Consider the following 10,833-nt stretch of genomic DNA (forward strand, 5'->3'; position numbering starts at 1 on the left):
TGGGAGGGAAGAGAAAGGAGAGAGGCTGGATGAAGGGAAGGAAAGAGGAAAGAGAGGATGTCGATGTCGCCACGAAGTCAGATGGAGACCGTTCACATGCTCCACAAAGTGAGGAGTGGGATTTTCTTTTTTTTTTAGGTTGAACATGACTTTCATTGCTTCTACTGAACTTATTCAGCACTTCAGGTACACAGTCAAACAAAAATGCTAAAAGCAGTGCATGTCTTTTCCAGGAAGGCAGGCTTCAAAGCTGAAGGAAAAAAAACAAAACAAAAAAAAACACAACGCACAACGTCAGGTGGATGCGTGTGTGTGTGCGTGCGCTTGTTTGTGTGTTCATGTTTGGATGCATATGGGCTTTTCTTTGTGTGTGTGTCAGGGTGCATCACCCAAACACAGACACACAAACACACACTGACCTGATTTGTTAAAAGTTACTTTGCTATATTTTTATATGTAAATATGGGCTATTAACTGTATAACTATTTTTATTCTGCTTTACTTTGTTCCTATGAGATTGATATTATTATGGCTGTTTTCCATTATAGTAAACATTCACTTATTTACTGTCCACTTGTGATCAATCCAGGAACTTTTGGGGCAACTCTGACAGGAAACTTTGAACAAGGACTTGTGAAAAAGCTGTAGCATCAATTCAACACCATGTCCCTCACCGTAGCTCAGTTATATGGCTTGGTTCTGAACCCTTCTGAGTAACCGTTTTTGAGAGCAAGTGCATCTTTAGCATCAAGTACCAGAAGCTAAGCTCTGAAGCCGATTGGTTGTCAGCCAGTTGTATTCTTGGGAATTCCCTGCTCTTTCTTCTGGCTTTAAAGAACAAAATTACGATTTGTCTCACAGTTCTTCTCAGGTTTGTAACGTCAGTGCCGCTGCGATCACCATTGCGTGTAGTACGAAGTCGGATTTCTACAGTGGTGGAACGGTTTGATACACTTTAAAAACAAAGGCCCCTGTATGCTTCAGACAAAGCGCCTGTCAGATCACCTGACAGCACCTGGAAGCCTCTTCCTGATGGTGGAGTCAAGAGGCTGCATCCCACAATTTTTGTAACTTTCCCCAAACGCACAATCCAAACAGTCACATCAGCTCTATGCAGCAACTAGCCTGGATGTGCAGAGATGTGAAAGTAGGCAGAGTTTGCACTTCTCACTTCTGGATGCCTTCAGGGAGAGACTTTAAAAGTGCTCCGTTACCCCCCGTTCGTACAACTCACTGCATCTACGCTACGGGTCAGGGAGGTAGCGGGATGCAGCCAGAGGGAGTCTACGATGCCGGGCTTTTTGTCCTGCCTTTGAGTGTGGCCATTTGCAACGGGTATAAACACTTTTGCCTTCCGAAGTGGTTGGACGACACGCTGTAGGAACTAGTACCTCTGAAGCATAACGAGGCCTTAGAGCTTATAACGGATTTGTAAGTTGACAGAACTACTCTACATTGGTAGGAAGGCATTGGTGCGGATTTGATGGCAGAATATAGTCACAGTTATCAATAGTAGTAAGTCGTTACGTTTTCTGATCAAAATGCTTCGCGGCCCTCTTCCAGAACGTGGTGATTAATTAAGGCAAAGCTAAAATGTCAAAGAAAGCTGAGTTTGCAGAGGTTATTATCTGACCAAAGTTGTTCCTCACTTCAATGTAGCAACGTAATTGTACTATTAAATCGTGCATTATTACGGTTTATTTGCAGGAGTGGTAACATAATGTTTTAATAGTTTTTATGTGTTGCTGTTTTTTTTTTCCCAGGATGCATAAATGTTGCCCCAAATGTTTCTGCACTCATCACTGGTTTCACTTTGAGACGGGTTGGCAACTGTGGAGGACACGCTCAACTTAAATATGGCTTTTTTTTGGTTTTGTTCTTAATGCTGCAACTTTGTCCACATTTGGTGTTATCTATGACTTTATTATTTTTATTATTATTATTGGCAATCAAAAATCATAATCTATGTAATTGACACCTATTAATGAAAATGACCTAGGCTGACACTGTGTCCACATTAATGCTGATGAATTTGAAAACTTTTTGGGGCTTTTCATCCACACCTGTTAAAACGTTTTAAACCACCCAAAACAGAACAGCCACTTTTTTTTTTTTTTTTTAAATGCCAGTCTGAGGAAACAGATTTTCAAAAACGCTGACTTATGCCTGTCAGTGTAGCCATCCACGATCATTTGCTGGCACACTCTATCCCGCATGCGTGCTCTGTGAATGAAAAACAATGCTTCGATATCAGCAGAAAACCAGTTGGCGGCCATGTGCAGACCGACGGGACATCGTCTGCACATGCCACTAAGTTAAAAAAAAATTAATGTGCTTTTTGATCGTTGCAGTGTTTGAAAAGAACAGCGTGGACAGAAAAACTTTCAAAACGAAACTGTTTTCAAATTTAACCTCATTACCGTGGGCATGGCCTCAGATGGGTTCTACACAGACACGCACACTGTCTCCTCTACGTTGATTGAATGACTTCAGTCAGATCTTGGTGCTTGTGGAGATGACTTGAGGAACAATTATTTGTACCCGGATTGTTTTCTATCTCAGCTGGATGATGTTTCGGAGGAAACTGTGGCTTTTTTATTGTTTATTTTTTTTAAACCGATTCATCTGTGTTCAGAGTAACTTTAAAATACTTACGGTCACAGTTCAATCATAACCGCTTTAGTATGCAATGTTCTGTAAGTACTACAGATACACAGAGAGCGATTCAAGCAGTGCATTGTGGGGTACAAGTCAAATCAACTTCCAGTTATTCTCATGCTTAATTAATCGTTTTTTTTTTTTTTTCCCCATGAGATTTTGTCAGGGGTTAACGTTTAACCGTCTTAAATTGTTTTATACTGTGTATGTTTGATTTGTGTCTCTTCAGATATTTTGTTATTATTTTCTTTAATTATCTTATAAAGCACAAGCAAATGTGCTTTTACTAAAATGCTAATTTTTTGCTAGTTTGCCAAAAACACTACTTTTTACATTTTAAAAACATCACTATTGTGGTTGATAAGGGAGGCAGTTAGATGATGGCAGTAAAAAGTAGCATTTGGCATCAGTGAATTTAAGGAAAATACCATGTATTTTAACGAGATTTCAGAGAAATGAAGGACAACTATTGTGACTGATTATAAGACTTGTAATCTTAAGGGTTGTTTTGGGGGACTTATTTCTTGGTATTGTCGAAAACCACGCGCTCAACATGGCAGTCACTAGTGGTGTGTCCCTTCCATACCTCACCTCCGCTGGCTACGCTATGTGTATCTGTACGTACAAATAAAGCACTCCACTATATGAATCTTGTAATTCCAAGATTTCCCACACATTTCCGACGTTTCCAACACTCCTCCCTCAGGACCGGAGCTCATGTCAGGAACCTGTCTGACGCTGCACGTGCGCGGGCTGCCACTATAACCACCACACGTCTCCTCTTGTGTCTGAACAAGCATCGCTTTTTGGTACAAATTGGCATCTTGTATGTTATAAAAGAATTTAAGGAGAGTATATGGAACAAATATATACAGAAAAATATCTAAAATGAATATATTATATATGGAACAATATGCATTTCACACTTTCTGTTTCATCGCTGATATTGCTTCATGGATATTTATTTAAATGGTTGCAACAGTAGCGGTCACAATAATCACCAAGACGTTGATGAGTGAAGTATTTATTTTACAGTGGTCAGAGGAAGTGAAGAGCACCGATGTTGTTGTTGTCGTCGTCGTCGTCGTCATTGTCGTCGTTTGTCTTTTGGTTTCGTTTATTTGTTCCTCTCAGTGTGGTGTGGCTGCTGCTACCTTCCTGGCTAAAGATGAACCAATAAAAAGGAATTTCCAAAACAGACCAAACTTGAGCTTTGTGACTGAATGAGTGACTCAAAGCGCAGTTGTCCCCTTCTTATCACCAGTAAAGTGACACAATATTCATTTTGAGACATTAATAGACTTGATGAGGCCGTGTTCTCACTTGTCTTGGCCTAAAAATAGAAGAAAAATATAGGTCTTGTCATTACTGTACCATTGAGCTCTCTTTTTCTCTCACCTCTCATCGTAAACTACGTAGCATATGCTGACCTGATATTCGTGTACATTTATTTAAATAAAGCAGAAACTGGGTCAGGCCCAGATCACAGTGAAAAATACATTTAAAAAAAAAAAAAAAAAAAGACGTTAGAAGCTGTGCCCTTGGTGCATTCTGGGAAAACCGCCGTAGTATTTTAACAGATGGCAAAATATTATACCTCTGCGGCCAAGTTACTTGCAAAATGTAATCACATACTCATTACATACTGAAAAACGTCTTTGATTACTAATCACTCAACATCAAAAGTAATTAGTTACTCTACTTTCATTACTCAGTCTAGCTTTGTCAAAAGGTGCAGTTTCAAACCTGCCATAACCCCACATCATATCTTCTTTTCTTTTTCCTAACCTGTGTAGAAATGGAAAACAAGTCTTGCCTGGTCTTAGCAAGACGGCTGTGTGCACGGCAACTTTTGAGTTACCGGGAAGCTCATTTCACGTTACCGGGAGTTGGATTTCTCCAAGCTAACCTTCCGCAGCAGAGAGACTAAAGCGGTATCAAATCTCCCATCCAATTCCCAGTAAGACAGCAAACAAGGAAACAAGCCGACACCCAAACCGTTGAAGTAATGGCGCGATTAGTAACTGCGACGAAATGACTGACTTTCAAATCGTAATCCTTTCCACTACTCTTTCAATGAAAAAGTCATCGCTTTAACGCCACAAACATTCAAAATGATCAGGAAGTCACCAAGACAACTGAACACAACTTAAAAGCACTTTTATAGAGTTAGAAATCGGAGAACCAGATATTTTCTAGTCCGATTCTACCAGGAGAGTTCTTCTTGCCCATCCGAGCCGCATGCTCCAACTGTCAATCACCTAACACGGTCCATGGAAGAAGGAACGAGACTTTCTTGAATGCTACGGATATAACTCATTTGTTTGTGGTTTTTTTTTGTTTTTTTTCGCTGACATCTTTACAAATGATAACATCAACTGTGGCGAGATCTGGGTGAAGTCAAACAGCAGTTTTATAATTGAGGCCCCCCCATACTCGGCTCCCCTCCCCTCGCTTTACTCTGTCGGGCTCATAAATAAGTAATCAAGGCTGGGTCACACTAATGGCTTCCCAGAGCAGTGAATACAGATGTGTGCGTCTCTGTGTGTGTGCGTGTGCATATACGCAAAAAAGAGATGAGCAGAGAGGAAGAGAGCTAGATTGTTAGAGGAAGAAAAGCGAGGCTTAGGTGTGTGTTTTTTCTGCGTGTGTGTGTGTGTTTCTGTGCAAGTGCAGCCTCGGAGACAAAAAAAAAAAAAACGAACAACCTCTCTGTTCATCATTTCAAATCAAAGTGCATTAAAGCAGAGCTCTTAGCGTCTTCCACCCTGACACACTTCCCTCTGGAGCCACACACACACACACACACACACACACACACACACACACACACACACACACACACACACCATGTGGAAGTACAGCATATACCCCTGAGTATGTACATGACCAAGCACGCTAATAAAAGTGCACACATATTCATGGAAATAAACACACACACACTTTTTTCATGTCATCTGTGACATACAAACACTCAGTAGACTGTGTGTGTGTGTGTGTGTGTGTTAAAAGTGTGACAGAGAAAATGAATAATGCATGAATGTTTCCTTCCACGAGCTTTTACCAGTAAACCCGTCATTCACCACCCCTGGACTCTGGCTTTCTACTTGGTCCTGTGCACAGAAAGTTGCGGGTTCAGTTCCACTGCCCGCTGCTGTGTGTGTGTGTGTGTGTGTGTGTGAGAGGAGTCCGTGTGTTGCCGACCACTTTTGTCTTAAGGTTGACTGCTCTTCTCTGACCTCTGACCCCTTGAGTGAAACGGGTTTACAGTAAATCAGCAAGTGTCGCGAATTGTTCACATTTTACAGGCGGTCGAAATGTGTTGCAGCAGTTGTGTTGAAACAGACCATAGCACCTGCAAAATATCTGTAAATGTATGTGAACACGAGTGCGATTCATTCAGGCCAGAGCCACATCTGGATTGACAAAACCTGGACTGAAGCCAGCATTTTAACGTCAACGTTAGCTGTCAAGTCACAGCCTATTGGCACCACTGCAGACTGGTGGGTGTGTGATGGAGGGAAAATGATCAATATATAATCAGTTTAGCATCATCATCAGCGTTGCATTACAATCTAAATACCTGATTCAAACTGAAAGCTCTGGTCCTGGAGACTTTCCGGTCCTCAAACATGCATCTTCCTCTACCAGCTCGAAAACGTCATGACTCTTCCCAAATTTTTACGACGCTCCGATTTCGAGCTGGTGACATGTTTCAGAAGTCTGCTACAGAAACTTATGGATTTGCCTCTGTTTGGGATCTCAGAGGCTCCAGCTGTAGAACATGTTTAGATACAATGGATTGGAGGTCAACGGGGGAAAAAAGAAAAAAAAAAAATGAAAGGAAAAACCCAGGGTTGGGTAGCTAGTATTGAAATGTTTTGATACTATAATGAGTCTCTTTTAAATACTTTGCTGAACTGTGTTTCTACAGAATTCCACAAAAGACAGCAATGTTCTCAAATATTAAAAATCAGCCGTAAAGCCACTTTGTCCAAATAAATTACAGCCTAAAATTGGCAAAATTATGATTTAAATGACCTGACGAGGGATTCAGTACCAGTTTTCCATACTCTGCTATGGACACATTTCAGTAGTCAGCACCAAAAAAAAAAAAAAAAAGCTTTCCTCACTGGGCCTGGCTCGGGCACAGATTGGTTTGGTTTTATCTGCAGTTATTCTAAATCTGCGTTTGGACATTTTTGTCCAACCGTTTAGTCACCGTAACAGCAGATTTCTATTATCTATTTAAACAAATTAATTTAAGCAAGGCGTTCTCACGGATGCAGTGAAACTACTGTATGAAGTAATGATTACAGGCCTAATCAGATTTTGTCCTATCTAATGCAGCGGTGGCTTCAGCTCAAGACTAAACGCTGAATCAGTGTCCGTTCGGGCCGTGGTTTTTTTGGGCCTCATTAAAACTCTAGTACTTGTCACTTGGATGCGAGTTAAGGGATTTTCTGTTCCCCATAGGACCGAAAGCTGTGGGGATTTCCAAAGGAAATCTCTCTCTCTCTCTCTCTCTCTGTTTCTCTCTTAAAATTCTTGGAAAGGGAAGGAAGAAACGTGGGAAGGCACGTTCGCTCCCGAAACAATGGCAATAATCTCTCACTGCTTCGGAAAACTGTGTCCCCGCAAGTACCGCGGGTCAAAGTTGAACCAGGAAGTCTGTAAATTGGGATTGTAGTTTACAGAGGATACTTTTGGTAATAAATGAAGGTTTGCCTACAGAAAATATATTGACGTAAATATTGAAACGTATGGCTGACAGTGCAAATTGACACGGTCGTGGACATCCACTTTGCTAAAGTGCTATATATCTTCCCTACGCCTAAATAATTATCAAGTCAAGCTGTGAGGATGACGTTTGGGGGAAATAAACAAGTGTACTTTGCTAAAAGAAGCTCTCGCTTTCTTCCCTCCAGTGTTGAGACAGGCCGGTGAGTGATGCCACTTCCAGCCGTGACCTCTGACCCCGCTGTTAAAGCAGTAGGTGTCCAGAGGTGAGGAGCCCCCCCCCACCACCACCACCCTGCCCCGACCCCCTACCCTCGCCGACTTGTGCATCTTCACTGTGGGCCTTGCCGTTTCCATACAGGCGCTGTCCCGGTGCGCCCTGGGAGTCAGCCCCGCAGCCGCTCGGGAACAAAACCGCCTGTCCGTCAAACGCCCATGCAGCTGTCAATCACTCCAAAAGCTATTCTTGTGTGTTTACAGACGATCCCTGCCACGGACCAGTACTCACACACACACACACACATACACGGTTTATAGCCGTCAATGGGAGAGCAAAAAAAAAAAAAAAAAAAGCACTGAGCAACGCAAATGAAAGAAGGTCAGAGGTCAGCACTGGCTACAGAAGAGCAGCCCCGGAGGAGGGAGGGATTCGCTGTCTTGCTCAAGGACACTCCAGCAAGGTGAAGGGCTGCTGACACCGTTCAATCTCAAACGTGTTTACGGCAATAACTAGCGATGTAATCATCGTTCCATCCAAAACTGTTCACATTGATTTTTTTATATTTACTGTTATTGGTGTTTGCCATTAATTCACACCAAGGGGGCGACATCAGTCCAGCTCGGGCAGTAAATGGTGTTTGTCCATTATTCAGGTGTGTACTGTAACTCAAGTGCAGTTGCTTTTACACTCCACTACATTACTTTTGAGACAAGAAGCATAGATGATAACATGGTTCTGGGAAAACACTGAAATTCTGTTTTGATTGTGGTCAAGGTCTATGATGTAATGACACCAGACACAAAATGGATTCAGATGGCTTGGGTGCTAGCAGGGTGTTTAGAAAAGATAAGAGGTCATATCTGTGGCTTTCCTTTGTGGATGTGTGTGTGTGTGTGTGTGTGTGTGTACACTTGTACTTCTATCTTTGTGAGGACCAGTTTGAGCTGACCTTACGGAGTGAGGACATTTGGGGAAAGTGAGGACATTCTGGCCGGTCCTCACTTTCTGACAAACCTTCAGAAGGGCTTTTTGAGGGTCAAGACTTGGTTTAAGGGTTCAGGTTACAAATCAGGTTTAGGGTCAGAGTTGTGGTTAGGCATTCAGTTGTGATGGTTAAGGTTAGGGGGTAAGGGGCTAGGCGATACATTATGACAATGACGGGTCCCCACGAGTAAAATGAGAGCGAGAGCGAGAGAGAGCGAGCGCCAATGGGAAGTTGGGGATTTGCGTGGGTGGAAGGGAGAACAGGATGAAGGCAGGAGAAGAAGATATGAGGTGATATAACAGTGTCGCACAAATATATCATGAATTCAAAGCAAAGACAACAAAAATCTAACCTCTGATCCAACCTCTACAGAGGTGTTGTTTCAGCTTCGTGCTCGTATTGGCGGCTGCTGTTTTTGGCGCTGCTCAGCTACTGTATAATGCAATGTAAGTCAACAGCAACACACACTACGTCCTCCAGAATGACCATGAAGTTGAACCAACGCCTCTCGAAAACCGGTTCAACAAAAACTGAGCATTAAAACCTTCACGAGAGTAGGATTTATTGCAGGTCTATTGCATCGGTTTTAGCTGAATGTACCCAACTGTACGTTACAGATCATCTTCAGTTATGCAGCAGACACATCACAAACACACAGCAACGCAACAATTTCAGCAAGTTACTCCAGCAAGTGGGTGGTATTATTATAAGGTCAGAGTTAAAAGGGACGAAAACACATTGTGAGAACCACCGAGGCCTAACAAACTTGTTGAAAGCTTTCCCTTCCTCATGAAACATTTGCAAAGAGGGTTTTTGGTATTATTTAACTGCGGCACTGGTAACGTCGATGACTAGTGGGGGTCACTGAAAGTCCCGGGACTGCCAGAGGGTAAAAGCTGGAACAGGTATTATGCCGGATGAGATCATTTTACTGCCTGTCTCACAGTTTGTTTTCAGTTGGCCGTGGTGTCATTGATGGAGGCGTTTGCCAGTAATTCTGGGATGACTTTTTATTCAAATGCACTGGAGATTCATGTCAGTTGGACCATCTGAACGCTTATGGCAGATGTGAGAGTACTTCCTCTGTCTCCGTGCAGCACTGTGTATCGAAGAGGCAACTCCACTTACCGGGTAAGCCGCACCCGTTGTCTCCAGCTCCCAACGTCCAACTGCCACCGGCGCCGCCATCATCACAAGCGTGCGTGGGGCCGTGCGTTTTTGATTGCAACTGATTCTAGGGCTACAATTTGGCACCGAGCCGAGATGAATTCCGCGAAAAGAAAACCTACAGTTTTAACTCCTTTCAACTACACATTTTTGCAACATCTGTAGCCACTGTCTACTTTCCTTATATTGTAATGCTAAGACGCATGCCTCAATTTTCCACATTTTTCTACCTGAGTTGTTGGTGTATCAGTGCAAACGCCGCAAATTTTGTGCAACGTGACGATGGGGGAAAAGCCTCAAAAGCTCCTGACACTATAGCAAAAAGATGCTCAACAGGAAACTTTGCTTACTGACAACACAAACTGCCTGGCCTCAAACGCGGCCACCAAGCTGAATCCAAAAACCCGTGACAGGCTCAACAATTTGAACCACGTGTTTTCAAACCCAACCGATTTGGTTGAAAGCAGCACAGCTTTGGCAATGCTGTTGCTGATGATCGGTTAAGAAAGATAAGAATGAAGAAACCGCGGAGATTCACGGACTGGGACTTTCATACAGGAAACATGTAGGAGAGAGAAATCCAGGGAGCGAGGGAGGGCTTCACACAGCTGCAGCGATGGGGGAGGGTGGGAATGTTATCTGCAGGGGTCAAGAGGTCAGGAGAGGTTTTAACTCACTTCCTGTTTCTGCTGCTGGGATGACAGAGCTCCTCTCTCCGCTCTCTGGAATTCACATCCCTCCCTCCCTCCCTCCCACTCTCATTCTTTCGTCCCCTGTCCTGCCTTCGGCTTTTCCCCCTCACTCTGGCGACTCACAATAGCTGAGGTGCCATTCAGATATTTTCATGTAAATTATGATGTGCGGGATTAGAAGAGCTGAGAGGAAACGGCAGCATCTGATTTAAATGTCCCTGATTTTTTCTTTTCGGAAAACTCAATAAATCAGACCTAAGAGCCCGACAATGATTTATCAGTCCACTAAAAACGTCCCAGAATTTTCATTCATGCTTTGTATGACCCAGAGTTGGTTCATCCCTGCATTTCTATGTGGCCATCTCTGTGAA

The sequence above is a fragment of the Xiphias gladius genome, chromosome 17, assembly GCF_016859285.1.
Source record: "Xiphias gladius isolate SHS-SW01 ecotype Sanya breed wild chromosome 17, ASM1685928v1, whole genome shotgun sequence".
Lineage (NCBI taxonomy): Eukaryota > Metazoa > Chordata > Actinopteri > Istiophoriformes > Xiphiidae > Xiphias > Xiphias gladius.